At 42.1% G+C, this 16312-nt stretch overlaps 1 protein-coding gene across 1 annotated transcript in view; it reads right to left on the bottom strand.

Moving 5' to 3' along the window:
* Window positions 1-16312, bottom strand: part of OXR1 (oxidation resistance 1) — a 284062-nt gene that overhangs the window by 193181 nt on the left and 74569 nt on the right. The window lies entirely within an intron of this gene.

The following is a 16312-nucleotide window of genomic DNA, read 5'->3' as shown; positions in this document are numbered from 1 at the left end:
GTCTCCTGATGGGCACACTCCTGAAAGGAAGTCAAATCCCCAAGAGGGATGAAGAAACATCCACTCACATACATTTCTTTTAGGAGAAAGACTGTAACAGAAACATCTGTAAGCAAATAAAGAAAATGCAACTACATCCACCTGCCAACACAGGCTTCAGCTTATCTGTCCTATATCTGCTTGTTCAGACTATGTTAAGACCTATGGCTAGAAACTCTCTAAGTTAGAGCAGCTCTGGTCAAGCAGATCTAAAGAGAAAGGGCGCGTAGATGCTTCAATCAGTTCAGACTATCACAAATTTCTCCACCTGTAGGTGGAGGGCTAATAAAATTGCAAGTACACAGATTATTTGTTTCTGTTCCTCCGAATCCACCTCTGCTTGCGAGGTCTCATGCAACATCACACATGGTACTGCTTCCACCCCAGAGAAAGTCTTACACGGTTTTGGGAGGGTCCCATGAATTGAGAAACCTTAACAGCATATACTGAAAATACAGTCTGCTGCTGTAATCTGCAAAGATGACACTCAATGATAATAATTATTTTTTAAATGCTAAATCCTTCCACCATAAATAACTTGTGGTCTTTTAAAATGGAAACAGGCCAGATTTCTCAGGGACCTGCAAATTAATGTTCCCAGACAACCCTTCAAGCCCTCATGCTGATGGCAGTAGATTTTAGTCAGTGGGGATGAGAAAAGTAATTGCCTTACGGAACAGTCACGCTGGCACGACTGGGGAAGAGCTTGGATCAAACAGCCTAATAGCTGGGAGGGAAAGGACATGTGCTTTTGCCCCTAAGCCTTCCTCACTTCATGCAAGGGCAGTGCCCAGGGGTAGGACAGGGACTCCCTTCCTTCTTCAGTAATTGTAATTCTCAAGTGATGTTTCTCACTCTCACATACTTGCTGAGGAGTTAAATGCAATACTCTGGGAGCTCAGGAACAAAGGCTGAGGACAGCTGTCTCATCTGGGAAACCCCACAGGCATGTGGGATAGGAGTAGGCTTGTTGCCTGTCATTAAATCAAGTACCTGCAATCTTATGTCAGGTAATGTACTATTCCTATTGATTATGAAAGTCCTAAAAACGTCTTCCGCTTGGTCAATACTACATACAGGCTTTACTTACTGCAGACCAAAGTTGCCACAATTTCTCTCAAAACCATGTTTCCAGATTATGAGGACATTCAAAATTTGATGCAAACCTCATAAGCATGTAAGAGAAAAAATCCTCTGCAGTGGGAGGGACCAACAGCAAATCAGGTGATTATTTTTCCTATGTGCTCTTTACCTTTGAACGTGAGCCTGCTTGCAACTCTTCGTGGGCCAGGGGCTGATCAGCACGAGCACCCGTACCTAAGAGTTACGTATCACTTTCTAGCATGCATTTGAACTAAGCACAGTTTTGTCAATTTGTTCTTTCATACATAGGTCTGCAGTCTGAGGGCCAGGAGGAAACATTCTTTGCTAGCATCCATTGCCGAATTAGAAAAAGAGAAATGATAAGGGCACCTAGGGAGACCTTCAGCTTTTCTAGCTATCACTTGTAAGCCTGACTGACAATTTTGTTCATTCTAGGTTTCAATGAGACATTTCGTTCCAGGCCCATCATCTTTTATATCACCTAGCAGGCAGTGCTAGATGCACGCTTCTGTCAGAAGGCTCGGGGCCATGGTATGTTTTTCAAAAAATATCTTTATGGCAAAATAGTCCTATTAAGAAAAAAAAAAAAAAAAAAAAAAAAAAAGAGAAGCAAACAGCTTGAATTAATCCATTTACTCTGAGACTTCTCTGAAAAGAGACTAGATCTTGTCAAAACTTGACAAAATGTTTTGGGTGTTGGGTTTTTTCCCACAGAATTATGCTGTTTCATCAAGGCTGAAATGTTTCACAGGGAGGTATCGATTTCAATGGAAAGGTTTCCATAGTTCATGGTACATTTTTGTCACTTCCAAAGGGAGATGCCAAATAAAAAAATTGATCTTTCCAATTTGAAAATGGATACTTTCACACAATTTCATTGTGTGATGCTGCTTTGAAGGTTTTGGATCTATTCCAGCACAGAGCAGAAACACATTGCAAAATGGAATTGCCATTGTTCGGAAAGCTCAACTTGGAAATCCTAGATCTGTGTCGGTGTGGCATTTGTGTGGCTAGAAGCTTATAGACATCGACATAAGCACTTCTTTATTTGCATGCACCATAACAGATTCTTGGTCTTCTTTTAAACCATATTAATTTAGAAACAAACATATGTAGACCTTCCTTCAGAGGCTGTTAGTTAAAAGCCTGTAGCTGTTCTGACAATTTCCATGTGGCCCAGGCAACAGTTAAGAGTGATGCTCTAGAAATGCAGGCTGTATTTTCACATTTTACCATCAAGCAGTGGATGTGGACTCTTTTCCACCGTGGGACCTATATCCAGACCATATGTCTGTGCTACATAAATCTGTCAGATCTGAGGTATATGAAACTAACCTCTTTTGCAGCCCTCCCCTCTCATTTCTCTGACACTGGCAATTGCAGCATCTCTCCTCCTAAAAAAGGGCACATTTCAGACATAACTCATTGGCTTGCCCAACCATCGTGTCCCTGGAGAACAGAGGAGGCTGTGATGCTGTGCAGAGCTGGTTAACATGTGTCTCTAACAAGCATTGCATGTTTGAAGGGGCTCCCCAAGGGAAAAAAAACACATACTTGCTGGTTACAGCCTTCTGTCGCAGCCCATCACGTGATGCAATGCATCAGACCAGTTTAATTACAAAGGGATAAAAAGCTGTTAGACTTCACCCAAATCTGAGAATGCCTGTATAAAAGTTAGATAAAATGTCCGTGGCCAACAGAAAGAACCAGTGATAGGAAGGGAAAAAAACCAAAAAGCAAGCCAAGCCCAGCAGCGGAGGTTCAGCAGCTGCCTTCTAGAGCAAAGATTGGCACAGGCACCTCATTTTTCACATCACAGAAATCCAGCCAGTCCAAAGAGGTAGGAGATCCAGCTTCAAATGTCCTTTGAATAGATTTCCATCACACCATTCTTTTCTTATATTGGACTCTTGCGAAAAAATAAACTTTTCCTGAGGAAAAGTACCCACAGCAGTAGCAGATTCAGAAATATCCACCCCCGATTGTTGTAATATTTTGCTAATAATTTTGCTAGGAATCATAGGACCTATAATTTGTACTTTCCACATTCCTCCCATATAGTTACAGGTTTGAGAAGCACAACAGATGGAAAAAACATGAAATAACTGTATCTTACTGAATTTCCAGTGCACCTGATGCATAAGGAGATTTATTCCTCAGCACAACAGAGAATTGCTCACAGCAGCAATGTAAATTGGAAGGAGTTACTAAGGTGACAACTGTCGTCATCCCAAATGGGGATGACCCTATTAGGGCTAATAACAAAAAGATTCAAACAAATACCTTATCCGTGCATGGAAGTAAGTTTCTCTGGGTTAGCTCATTCTTGCTAAAAACCTCTCCAGCTCTGCTCCTAATGTACATTTTCTTTCTACGTGCGTTCCTGCTGCCCACGCAGATACAGAAGCCTGCAGCTAGCAAGCTTACATTCAGAATAATGAACACATGGGACACTGCTGTAACACAGCTAAAAATAAACAAATTTCCCATTCATGCTCTCCTTGATGCAGTGTCACACTATTCACATGCAGAATGGACTGGGAACCAGTTGGTCTCTAACTCCCTCTCCAAACAGGCCTGCCTTTGTTTTCCCCGGCAATCATATTTAAACACCATAAAGGCAGAAGATACATGAGCCTCCTGAATACAAGGGTTTTGTGCTCATGTTGCTGTTGCTAGACCCCAGCCATCACAGACAGAAGAAACCACAACAGCTATACTAACACTCAGCATGTGAAAGTCGGGCACACTACGTCAGGGTCATCCAGCCTGCCATCACCCGTTACCGAAGCAAAGGCTGCTTCTGCTTAAAATCTAGTTTGTGAACTGTCAAGTGGTATTATTTTTTCAATCAGAAAATAGTGCATTACTAGTAACAGCCTAGAGATTTTTTAGTACAACACAGGAGAAAAACCCACACCAAAATGAACCCAAGCGCCAGAAACACAGCTAATGTAATCCACAACCTATTTTACGCCTAAGGACACTGTGAAAACAAAAGAAAATATAAATATTCAGTCTGATTACTGTATAATCTCTTCTAGGGATCATGCATTATTATAGGCAAAAGCAGACATCTGCCTATCGAGAGAAGTGGACATCTGAGATTCCCTAGTAAGAATTACAGCAATGCTGCATCTGCTCCAAATTATCAGTACCTTAACTAAGGATGCAAGAATTGTTCTTACATCATCCACCTCCAGACACCTCAGAAAGACTGAAACAAGATTAATAAATACGAAAACACTGGATTTTGCACATGCAGACCAAGTGCTATGCAACCTTAAGAGTTGAGGAGGAGGAGAAAGAAGAGAGGAAGATAAGCTGGGAAAAGGATCCCTGTTTGGCTTTGTGGCAGTGTCCAGCAGGGAAGGAAGGGACCGAATGCCTAAAGCAAGGCTTGGGTGCTGCCGCCACTGTGGTATTCAGCTTCTCACACCACCAGAGGGGGATATGTGGGGTGGAAGTCTTTTGCCTGCGGTGAGGGATGAAAGGAGAGAAGTGCCAGTCCCCAACTCTGTTCATGAGGAGGGTACGACAACAGTGGAAGTTCTCAGGTATTTTTCCAGGTTCTTTCTCACTTGCAAGGTGATCTTGCCCAAAATACTCACTTTCATGCTTTTTAAATCACTGATGAAGTGAGACTGCCATGAGTACCCAGTCTATCAGATTGCACTGGGAGCCGCCCTCACAGGAGGAAGACATATTTGTCTGAAAGGACAGGAATTGTTGTCTGAATGCTAAATAAGTTTGAATATTTTAATAAACAACCATTTCTAGCTTTCCTTAGTCTTCACTGCCAAAGAAGGAAAAGATTTTTGTTTTATATCCCCAAACTGAGTTTATGGCTTTTAAGCAAATCTTTCAGACATAGGTAAAACCATAAATAATTACAGAAAATTAGTCTTAAGGGAAAAAAATCAATCTTAAAATTCAAAGAAGACAGCACATTACTATTTACAGAAGGGATATGGAAAGACAGGAAGGGACAAGGATTACACACAAGGGAGAGACTGAATGCCAATATAATGATTAGCTCTGTCCTGCAGAGCAGCGGCAGATGCCCCAGCCCCCACAGGTCTGCCTCTGGGAGAAGGCAGGGCAATCAGAAACTAGTAAGATGTTGCAATAATTTTATTTGCACACATTTACACCCCTCTAAGGACAAAAATGCTCAAAGAAGACTTAAAGAGAGTTCCTTTTCTTAGTATTTTCACATCAGACTTGTAAATGTGTGACGTGACATTTTAGAATATCCTTAAAAATCCCCCAATTTTTTTTTATTAAAAAGCCCTGAGATTTTTGTTTAGGAGTTTCTAAACTTTTCATCAAAAATTACTCTAAATACACACAGATTTTTCTTTTTCTTGTGCTTTTCAAGTGGAAATGCTACCAAACTACTATTCAAATGTGACTGCTACTTGCTTAATCTCTCATTTAAAAGAAAAAAAAACATAAAATATCTTTTATATTATAAAAATTATTATATAATATTAAAAATATTTTTTATTCTATTTCTATTAAAAACTATTTTATTATTCAAACTGACTAGAGACAAAGTTTCTCTTGTTTTCAAAATATTCAAAGGTTTCAGATGTCCATTGGCCATTAAGTTTTATGCGGCTTTAAAATTAGCCTAAAACCATTCTTAACATTTTTGCCAATTTTTTTTAGCACAACATGACATCTGCAATATTCGCTGAACGAGGCTTTTAGTCCCTACTCCATTTCTGCAAATGCAATGAGTATTCTTCCTCCATTTCAAGGATTAATTTTGCAAATGACACTTTAAGCACTCCAAGCACAATGGAAGAAGTCAAAAATAAATCCTACAAGTGCAAGAGGCCAGTGCAGATGCGTGAGTCTCAAATGCATTTCATTCCCCATGCTGACAGTATTACGTGTCCAATAAGCAAGGCCATTGAGACCACCACAACGATAATATTAAGCTTCATCCTCTTCTCCAGCTGGAAGGGCATTCAGCTTACGCTATGCAGCTATTTTATTTTCACCACAATTCACTTGCATGGCCGGGAGATCTGAGCAGAAGGCAGAAACGGTTGGCCACCTATATCTCAAAGCAGACCAGCCCTTGAGCAAAGATACTGGGGGTGTCAAAAAAACTCTCAGGAAACTGCAAACCTGCAAGCTGCAAATTCTCCCAGTTTCCAACTTAAGGTTTATCCCACATCATTTTTTGCGCCAGCGTTTTTGCCGTTCCTCCCAGTCTTCAGCTTCTCCGACTACAGAAACCAGGTTCTGCTATAAAAATCTCAGCAGAGACTGTCACTGCTCCTTGGGACACGAAGCGAGCAGGATGACCGCTCCAGCTCCATGCCACACACAGGGAATAAGAGCTACTGAAGACTTTAAAGGTGTTTGTGCACATGCAGGCAGGGTTTCTCATCATTTTATAGCTCTGTGTGATTTTGTAGCTAGCGCAGACCTGTGCCTCGCAACAATGAGCAAAGGAAACAACAACCACCCAAGTCTGCAGGACTGCAGGCACGGGCAGCGGGGACACGGGCTCACTCTTTGCAGGATATGTGCAATTCAATCCGTTGATTTATTTTTGAATCCTTACTCACTGGGTATAAAAAGGCAGATTTACATTTCTGTAATTTTCTAACTAGTTTTGTAATCCTCAGAAGAAATGCATTATAAAGTTTCTAATGGGTTGGGCTCTTTTGGGCTCGCTGCGGGAGCTGGAGTGAGGAAAAGGGACTGTGGGCAGAGCTCAGAGCCAGGGCTCAGTACTATTGAAGATTGTCTAATAGCCACAGGCAAAAACACCCCGAAGGTCAGTGACGTTCCCCTCTCTATTTCCTGAAAGCAGATGGTGGAAGAGTATGGAATTAATGGCCCTGCGGCGCCCGGCTTGGCACCAGCTCCCCGCAGAGACGATCAGCCTTCTCTGCTGACAGCCCGCGAGACAGCTCTCAATCCGCGTGGCCGCACGTGCGCCCGAGAACCACCCTGCAAATAAAATCGGGGAAGATACATCATTGAATGGCATCAAGTGCATTAAGAAAACCTGATTTCTTGTTTATAGCAGATTTTGTTGTGTAATTCTGACGAAGTCATACAGTAGTTCTAATAAAGGAATGAGCATATTGAATCAGGCCCAATCCAGTATTTTCCTCCAACGATCAACGCAGCAACGCAGAACATCGCTTGAGAGAGACAGAGGGTAAAAGGCCCCCCTCCCCTCTCCCACACACACTTTAAAACTAACTGTAAATCTCTACATTTAGATTCAAAAGCTAGTTCAAAATCTTTTCTCCTCATTAAAATGTGATAGTATTTACTGTTATCTAAAGGTATCCTTACCACCCACAGAAAAATTCAAGGTTTTTCTTCACTGTTGTCATCGTAGTGACTTATCAATAGTTAGATGCAAGAAAACTAATAAATGCCAGTCAACAGGGTTTTTTAAATAAGGTTTTGTCACTTCAGTGTTCTGTTTTTTTATTCTCCAAGATAATGTGTTTCCAAGTAAGCATGAAAGATACTGACTTGGAAGGAAACATCCCAAAGACAGACTTGGTTATCTAAAGCCATGCCTGCCTTCTCATAAAGTTCTAAGTCTCCAACGCTGGGGTAAAAAAAGTTAAATCTTTCTCTTTTCATATATCATTGAACTAGAACACTACCAGATTAGAATGACATTTCAGATGATAAAGTTTATTATTTCCCCTTACTTCCTGAAAACTTCGAAGGAGAACAAAAGTAACCCTGTAGCTGAAAAATAAGCCTTGCACTGCTAAATTAAAGAAGTTCAATCTACTCAGCTTATAAGGGCTGATGAAAGGTGAATTGTCACTGAATTTATATGATTACCTACGGAAAACGCTTAGAGGAAAATTACTTTCCAGTCTTGCAAACAAAGGCATAATTTTCCATAGCTGTAAACAGAGCTTAGATGAACAAAAGATGAAATTTCCTGACAGTAAGAGAAATTAAACTTTGGAATAATTTATCGGAGGGAAAACCAGCACGGGTGAGCTGCGTTGCAGTGGAATGCAATGCAATGCTGCCATGCCACCCTGTGCACTCAGTGATCCAGACGCCGACCTGCAAGAGCTGACCTCCCCTCAGGCCTGCCCCACCACCAACAGCTTGTGGGCTGACCACCGGACCCGGGGCTGACGCTGGCTCCCATCACCAGCCCTGTCCGCCCTGTTCACAAGGGGATGGCTACCATGCTGCCCTCCCCACGAGCAGCCTGTCCTTTCTCCCCTCCAGCAAAGTGCCTCACCGGTGATGCTGAACTTGTGCTTATGATCCGGTGGCAAAAATTGAGCACTGTCCTTTTGCAAGATCAAACACTGCTGTGCATTATTGCTACGCATCTGCCTATACTAGAGACAGGAAAAAGAAATTAGAAAGGTGCCGCCAAGCCTGGTGACTCTCGTTATCCACTGTGGCAATATAAACTGGCTTTTATGTAAAATGATGGCAAAACCCAATCTGAATAAAGGTTACTTGTACTGAGGAAGTTCTTTGCTTCACAGACACTGTAGGCATATTGCTGTCACACTGCCCCCAGGAGAGTCCCCCTCTATGCCACCCTCCTCTTACCTGCCGTGTTCTTCAAGAACAACCAGTCTCTGGTAAGAGTCTGCATGTGTCATCTGAGCAGCTTCCTGTATTTTGCCCAGCACATTCACCCAACATTTAATGTTTCCATACTCTCTTGCACAAAAGAGCCTGCTTTGTTCACCGAGTGGTACCTGCTCTGCTTTCAGCAACAGAAAGATGCACTGAACACAGTGGGAGTTAGGAAAGTCCAAAGCAAGGCACCTGCACTCTCCGTTCCAGAAAATATTTTTAGTTAGAGGACAGCGAAGAGCAACGTGCAGAAATTCAAGACCTACCTGTGATCTAGCTCAAAGTCTCCCTGCTCTTCTATACACAAACGGAGAGTTCAGCTTTCTTGGATTTGTAACCATCCAGCTGCTGCTTCTTTTGCACTCTGCCTCTCCGCAGCCCACAGAATGCCTGATTTCACATTGCTGTGGGTACTTTGTACCCCACACCCGCCTTTCAATGCTGCCACTTTTTGGAAATAAAAGCCACAAGATGCAGTAGACACTGAAAACAGGATAATATGCAAACTGCAGTGTCCAGCAGAGATGTAGTGTAAGAATTTTTATGACAAATACTACTGGCAAAAAATCAATATAGTGCTCAATTTTAGTTCCCTAAACACTCCCACCAAAAAAAAAATGCAATTACAAAGAAGTCCCAGCAATAGCAAAACTACTCCTGAAATCATGGTTAAAAATTGAGTCCACTCACGGCTACCAGTACAAATTGGTTGCTTGAAAAGTAAAACAACAGAAAAAAAGCCAATGTGTACCAATACAAATTGGTTGCTTGAAAAGCAAAACCACAGTAAAAAAACCAACATGTAGTTTTCTAAACAATAACAATCCAGGCATCTGCTCTGCATGTCACTCGCAATCCACTACCAATACATCAGAGCAGCCCTTCTCTCTCCCCAGTATACAAGCTGGGCACTCTGCAGGCCTCCCAGCAGCACTAATCACAAGGGCTCTGGCCCTCTAAAGCTCAAATACTAGTAAAAGAGCAAAGTCAGTCCCCAGAAACTCTTGAGAACTGCTCCTGAGGAATCCTACATGCCCATCAGAATGATTTCATGACCCTTCATGGAAGAATAACTCTGATTATGAATATTAGAGAAGACAAGAATAGTTTTTCTTTTCAGTCCTACAGACAAAATGTTTCACAAAGTTATGATTTCTGGTGTCACAAATTATTTTTTGTATCCCAGATTATTTGTATCATTATTAGTCTGCAGCATTATTCAATGTGACGCATTTAAATATGCAAGCAGTTTATCAAAGTGCAGTCTTAGTAAGCAAAGTAAACTAGAAAAACAATTTTAAAAATCCTTTTAAGTCCCCTTTTTCTTTGTATAATTTATCTGAAGAACTCTTGGTTGAGCACCTCTGCAGATAGAAGCTCTGTAAAGTACCTCTCTCATTTCCCAACCTGCTGTTATAAAAACAGAAGGAGAAGAGATGATAAAAAACATCACAATCTTCAAACACAACTAACAAGATAACACCAATAGAGAATTTGCAGGTTAAGGTTGGTAGGACATATGATAAATTGTATAAATACAGCTTTAACATACGTCCAGAATCCTTTTCCCTGAACTTCCAGGAAAAAAAAAATAAATCAAACATCTCACTGGAAAGAACAGGATGTACAGTTTTAGGAGGTTGTTTTGTTTCTGGAAGTTTTATTTAATTGAAAACTGGGTTTATCAGAGTAAGGCAGGCATCAACCTTAATGGTGGGATGGCGACCGCTGCTCTGTAGTACCTCCTTCCCCTGGGAGTCAGCTATCAAAGCTGTCTGCGAGATGCTGTCAAAAACTCAGTGCCATTCCTACTGGGAGTACAACTAAAAATACCAGTCCAAATTAGCAGTGTGCAAAGACAGTCATTAAGTACCTTAACACATTCCTGCCAGAACACATGCAGAGCTTCTACTCAAATTATATTATCATGTATCTTTCTGAAGCCCCCCACAATAGTTCAAACTATTTTTAGGCTATTGCTGGGGGGAAAAAACAAAACCAAACACCCAGAAAAATCTGCTGCCTGACAGCAAAAGTACTAAAAGAAGCCCATTCCAAGAAAAGTTCCTCTGTCCTTTCATATATCCATGGAATAATCATAAGTAACATATTTAAGTGTACCCACTTTAGCAGAACATCTAATATCCTTTACAACAGGTGAGGTCTGGAGACACTAAACTCTGCTGTGCTGTCTTCAACTCAGCAAACTCTCTTTTCCTTCCTATTACCAAAAGACAGTATTAGAAACATAAAGCATATATTGTATTCATTAAATACTTATATTTCCTGCCACAGCTGCAGCTGCTCCTGTATCACTGCTTGTTTTTACCTTCTAAAAATCCAAATCCTCATATACGACAGTAACAACATTTTTAGTAGCAGGAGCTGGTGCAGGTACCTGACTCAGAATTGCTGAGGACAGCTGATGTCCTGTAATTTACGTTACTAGTGACACGGTTTCACCTTACTAGCTAGTTGGTTTTGCTTTTTTCCCCCAAGCCCATTTGTGTCAAAGCATTGCTCATGCAGGGATGAGGCAGCCTGGGCTTTTGCTAATTTGGAGGATGCTGGTGTTTGGCTGGGGGAGGAGAAGGGAAGAGCCATCCACTGTGCGTGACGACTGGGAAACAGCAGCAACAAAGCCAGCGCTGCAACTGCGAACCTGCCACATGTTTCATATCACTTTTGTTGCTTTTACTGCTCCTTACCTGACTGCCGTAACTGCCCTTCTTTCTGGGTTTGTGTTGGCTCTGCCTCTGCCCCTTCCACAATGGACACACATCTCAAGAGCTCTAACAGTGACCATTAGTAATATTAGTAATACTGCCATCACACATAAATATTCCTTTTGTTGTTTTAATGTCACTGTACATCGAAACATCATTTCAATGCCATTTTCAGCGCGGAGGCTGAGCTTTGCAGGCGGCAGAGCGTTCCCACCCTCCCTGTTGCATGACAAGCGACAGCTTCATGGACTGGTGGCAGCGAAGTGAGCAGCAGCAAATGCACGGGATGCTGAACTGCCTCCTCCTCCAGCTGGCTTGTTCTGCTCCTCTGTTGCCTGTCAGAGGCAAGTACTCAGATAAAGACCACAGATTAATTCTAAAAACTCAAATAGAAGTATCAAAAACTTCAGTTCCCCTTCAAAAATAAATGAATTCAACTCTTCACTAAATCACCTCAGGGGATTGTCTAGTTCTACACATTTTAGGATAGAAGATGGCAACTGCTACACTGTTCTCTGTCATTTTCTCCTTCCCTTTCTCTTCAGACCCTCTACCTGGCAACTACTTCACATTCAAAAGAGATGTGAAGAGGAAGAGAGGAACCATCATACTTGTTCCCTGCTCTTTATTTCAGAGTTTTGTGGAACACCATCTCTTACAACACTTCTCAGGCAAAGCCCTGCCAGGCTCTGACAAACCGTTTTGCTCGCAGAGCCACAGGCTGGATGCTAGTGATGCCTCCATCCCCAGTCACTGGCTCCTTCTCCTTTCCTTGCAGGAGCTGGCTTACCAAGGCAGGGTAAGAAGACCTTTTTCCTCCTGCAGAGGCAGGAGCAGCAGCCCTGCCAGGCTCCCAGCACAGCCTTCTCCCACCGCTGCTCCTGGGGGGAGCAAGGAAAGCATGGCACCAAAGCTGCACGCCAGAAATTTTCACGCGTGAAACATCATACGTAAGCGTTTGGGCTAATCAATCTTGTCCTGATTTAGTTATGAATTTTCATGCGTAAGGGATTCTAAATCCAGGCACCCTCAGTGCAGAGACCAGTGCTAAAGGCTTTGTTTCAGCTGTGGTAGAAATGCTAATCAAGATGTTCTGATATAGCTTGAGATTGTGGCATTAAAAAAAAAAGGGATGGAATGGTTCCTTCCCGTAGCACACCATCAATAAGCTGCAATCTAATTTAAAGCGGCATTTTTATAGGTCTTGCAGAAACATGAAAATTAGAGGGTCAACTTGCTTAATAAAATATGACAGGGGTTTTTACTATGACATTTTTCTTTTTTATATTCTTATTAGAAATAATTAGAAATTTAATTAACAATTGATGATCAGACTCAATGTCTCTGATGAAGCCATTACTATCCATGAATAAAACAGGCTTTCCCATCAGTGGCCTAACAGTAAATTTAAATTAAGGCAAAAACCCTACAGACAAGATTCTCAGTGAGCTTAAACTGAAGTTGTGCTTGTTTCTAACAGGGTGATGTTGACTTCCATGAGCACTTCTGGCTTTATACCTCCTTGACACAATGTTCCGAGTTTAGGTCTCCTGCAGTCTAACATTCCTTGTGAGCATCTTCTACCTTCTAGCTAAAAAGGAATCTCTAACTTTAAAAATACTTCAAAGTATCTGATTTGATTCTGAAGTTCTGTCTTTACCTAGGATCGAAAGCTGTCTGTCAGTTATGGCATGTATAAATCAGGATCTAAATAAATAAGCCTTTTGATTTTAGAAAATCAGCATGGCAGCAGCAGAACAGTAGCTGTACTATATAGATCAATTGTTTTGAGTATGTCGTCAAAGTAACAAAGACAACAATGACTCAAGTGATAATTTAACAAAATATTATACATTTTTGACCCAGTTACTCGTTTGCAGTAGTCCAGGATGGTGATTCACACCAAATGAAGTCCTCCCAGCCAGAGCAATAAAGTCAACACAAACCGAGAGCAAATATCTTTTTCCAGAATATCACTGCCCCCAGGCTTTCATATCTGAATTTCTTTCTAAAAGGAGTATCAATCAAACTGCAAATCTAATTTGAGAAGAGAAAAAAAAAGGTGGGGATTATTTCTCTGATATTCAGTATGAGAAGCTTCAACAGACATGGGAACAATTCATCGATGCTTGTATATTATTTTGAAAAAACAAAGCTCATGCTTTGATTACAAGAATTACATCACTCACTCATAAAAACTTGCCTGCAGTTAAGAACTTAGAACGTAATTTTTAATAACTGAAGTACAAAGAAGTGAGCTTGAGACTCTCAAGGCAAAGGGAGAATGAATCAGTAAGGGTATCAACAGCCACTGCTCCTTGCCCTTCATTCCCAGTATTGCCAATCTGCCCAGCTGGATTACTGGGATGTTTTCTCCTGCACTGCCCTGCTTGCACAAGGACAGGGTGCAGCAAGGGTGGCTCATGCCTCGTTTGGCTGAGGGTAGGAGGTTTCACACGTGGATGGCCACAATCACCTGTGCAATGTGATGAGATGCTGTCCAGTTCAATTTCCCCACTCACCCAAAATCTGTCCCAGGCACCAAAAAAATAGGTGACCCTAATGGAAGAGCTTCTCCTTCCTCTACAGGAAAATCATAGAATCATAGAATCATAGAATGGCTAGAGTTGGAAAGGACCTTAAAGATCATCGAGTTCCAACCCCCCTGCCATGGGCAGGGACACCTCTCACTAGAGCAGGTTGCTCAAAGCCCCATCCAGCCTGGCCTTGAACACTTCCAGGGATGGGGCATCCACAACTTCCCTGGGCAACCTGTTCCAGTGCCTCACCACCCTCACTGTAAAGAATTTCTTCCTTATATCTAATCTAAATCTCTTCTCTTCCAATTTAAAACCATTGCCCCTTGTCCTGTCACCACTCTTCCTGACAAAGAGTCCCTCTTCAGCTCTTCTGTAGGCTCCCTTCAGGTATTGATAGGCTGTTATAAGGTCTCCCCGGAGCCTTCTCCAGGCTGAACAACCCCAGCTCTCTCAGTCTGTCTTCATAGGAGAGGTGCTCCATCCCTCTGATCATCCTCGTGGCCCTCCGCTGGACCCGTTCCAACAGGTCCATGTCCTTTCTGTGTTGAGGACTCCAAAGCTGGACACAGTACTCCAGGAGGGGTCTCACGAGCGCAGAGTAGAGGGGCAGAATCACCTCGCGAGACCTGCTGGCCACACTTCTCCTGATGCAGCCCAGGACACGGTTGGCTCTCTGGGCTGCCAGTGCACACTGCCTGCTCATGTTGAGCTTCTCATCCATAAGCACCCCCAAGTCCTTCTCCTCGGGGCTGCTCTCCAGCCATTCTCCACCCAACTTGTATTTGTGCCTGGGGTTGCCACGTCCCAGGTGCAGGACCCTGCACTTGGCTTGGTTGAACTTCATGCAATTTGCACAAGCCCACCTCTCCAGCCTGTCTAGGTCCCTCTGGATGGCATCCCTTCCCTCCAGCATGTCAACTGCGCCACCGAGCTTGGTGTCATCAGCAAACTTGCTGAGGGTGCACTCTATCCCACTGTCCATGTCTGATGCCTGAGATGATGCCTGAGACCTGGCATGGACTATGATACATGTCTTATCCATCTCCACTCAAAACCAAATTACTTCATCTCTTGATTTATCATAGTGGCAGGAATACATCATAAACTACAACAGGCAAATTGGAGTAATCCTTGACTTCCCATGGGATACCTTCAGGAAAACTGGCCTCCGTCTTACCACAGGCATGGAAGATAACCACGACCTCCCTTCCGTATGTGTATCTTAACCTAGCAGGGACACTCAATGGGCAATGGCACTATAAAACTACTTCTGCATAAGACAACGATTACTTTCATACTGGTCTCCTTTGGGAAGAAATATTTACTGTGTTCTTATGAACTTAACCATGAAAGATGGCCACTTATAGAACAATTTCAAATACCAACTATCAATCTGCTTGCAAAATCTAACTAGCAACACTAGTTTAATCTCAGATTGTCAACACTGACACCTGGATCTCCAAATGTTTGATCTACTCAGTAGAAGTTCACTACGCATTTTGTGACGTGGCTCAGACATCTCAGTCTGCACTGTAGCATGCCTAATGCCTACCGAGGAAAAATAGTGTACTAGTATCATTCATTTCCCTTCCTCCAGTCATTTAAAAAAACCTGGTTTGTCCCCTCATGGTCTGAGTGATGGTGTTAAGTGGTCACTAGACCGTTTCATGCAATGCCACCACTATTTGAGGACATCATTCCCAACTGTAAATACAAACTCCATCATTTTGTGAAGTGGCAATAGAGCCCAGGACTCTAACCATATTGATTTTCGTTGTGTTTATCTGTCTCTGTATCTTTGCAAATCCCTAGTGATTCTGATATCACTTTCTAACAGTGCATTTTTCCTGTTTTCCACTGAATTAAATGTCAGCAGATGACAACTTATGCTTTGTTGTTGCCATTCAGCAATTTAACTGCACTAAATAGGGAACAGCATCTTATTGCATATCTTTTTGCACTGGCTCCATATTTTAACAGCTTTTTCTGCCATCTTACTAGGCTGAAGATCAAAACAGTAAACGGTAAACCTGTTCTCAGCCTGTATTTCACTGCTAACCACTTGAACTGTGATTCAGCAACTTTGCAAAGCTGACAGGTATTAAGAATCACAAATTTGGTACACATGGTTAACTGTTGAGATTTAAGGGTTTTTGATAAAATGACCTCAGGGAAATATGAATAAACAGTCCAGCACATTATATACTATTGCCACCAATGTAAACAAATCTCTGTCTTTTTTCTTGTACAATACCAACTTTTTATCTTGTGCCACCACCTCGTCTGTTTAAT

Source organism: Numenius arquata, chromosome 3 (genome assembly GCF_964106895.1).
Source record: "Numenius arquata chromosome 3, bNumArq3.hap1.1, whole genome shotgun sequence".
In the NCBI taxonomy this organism is placed as follows: domain Eukaryota; kingdom Metazoa; phylum Chordata; class Aves; order Charadriiformes; family Scolopacidae; genus Numenius; species Numenius arquata.
This window is presented reverse-complemented; position numbering and strand designations above follow the sequence as displayed.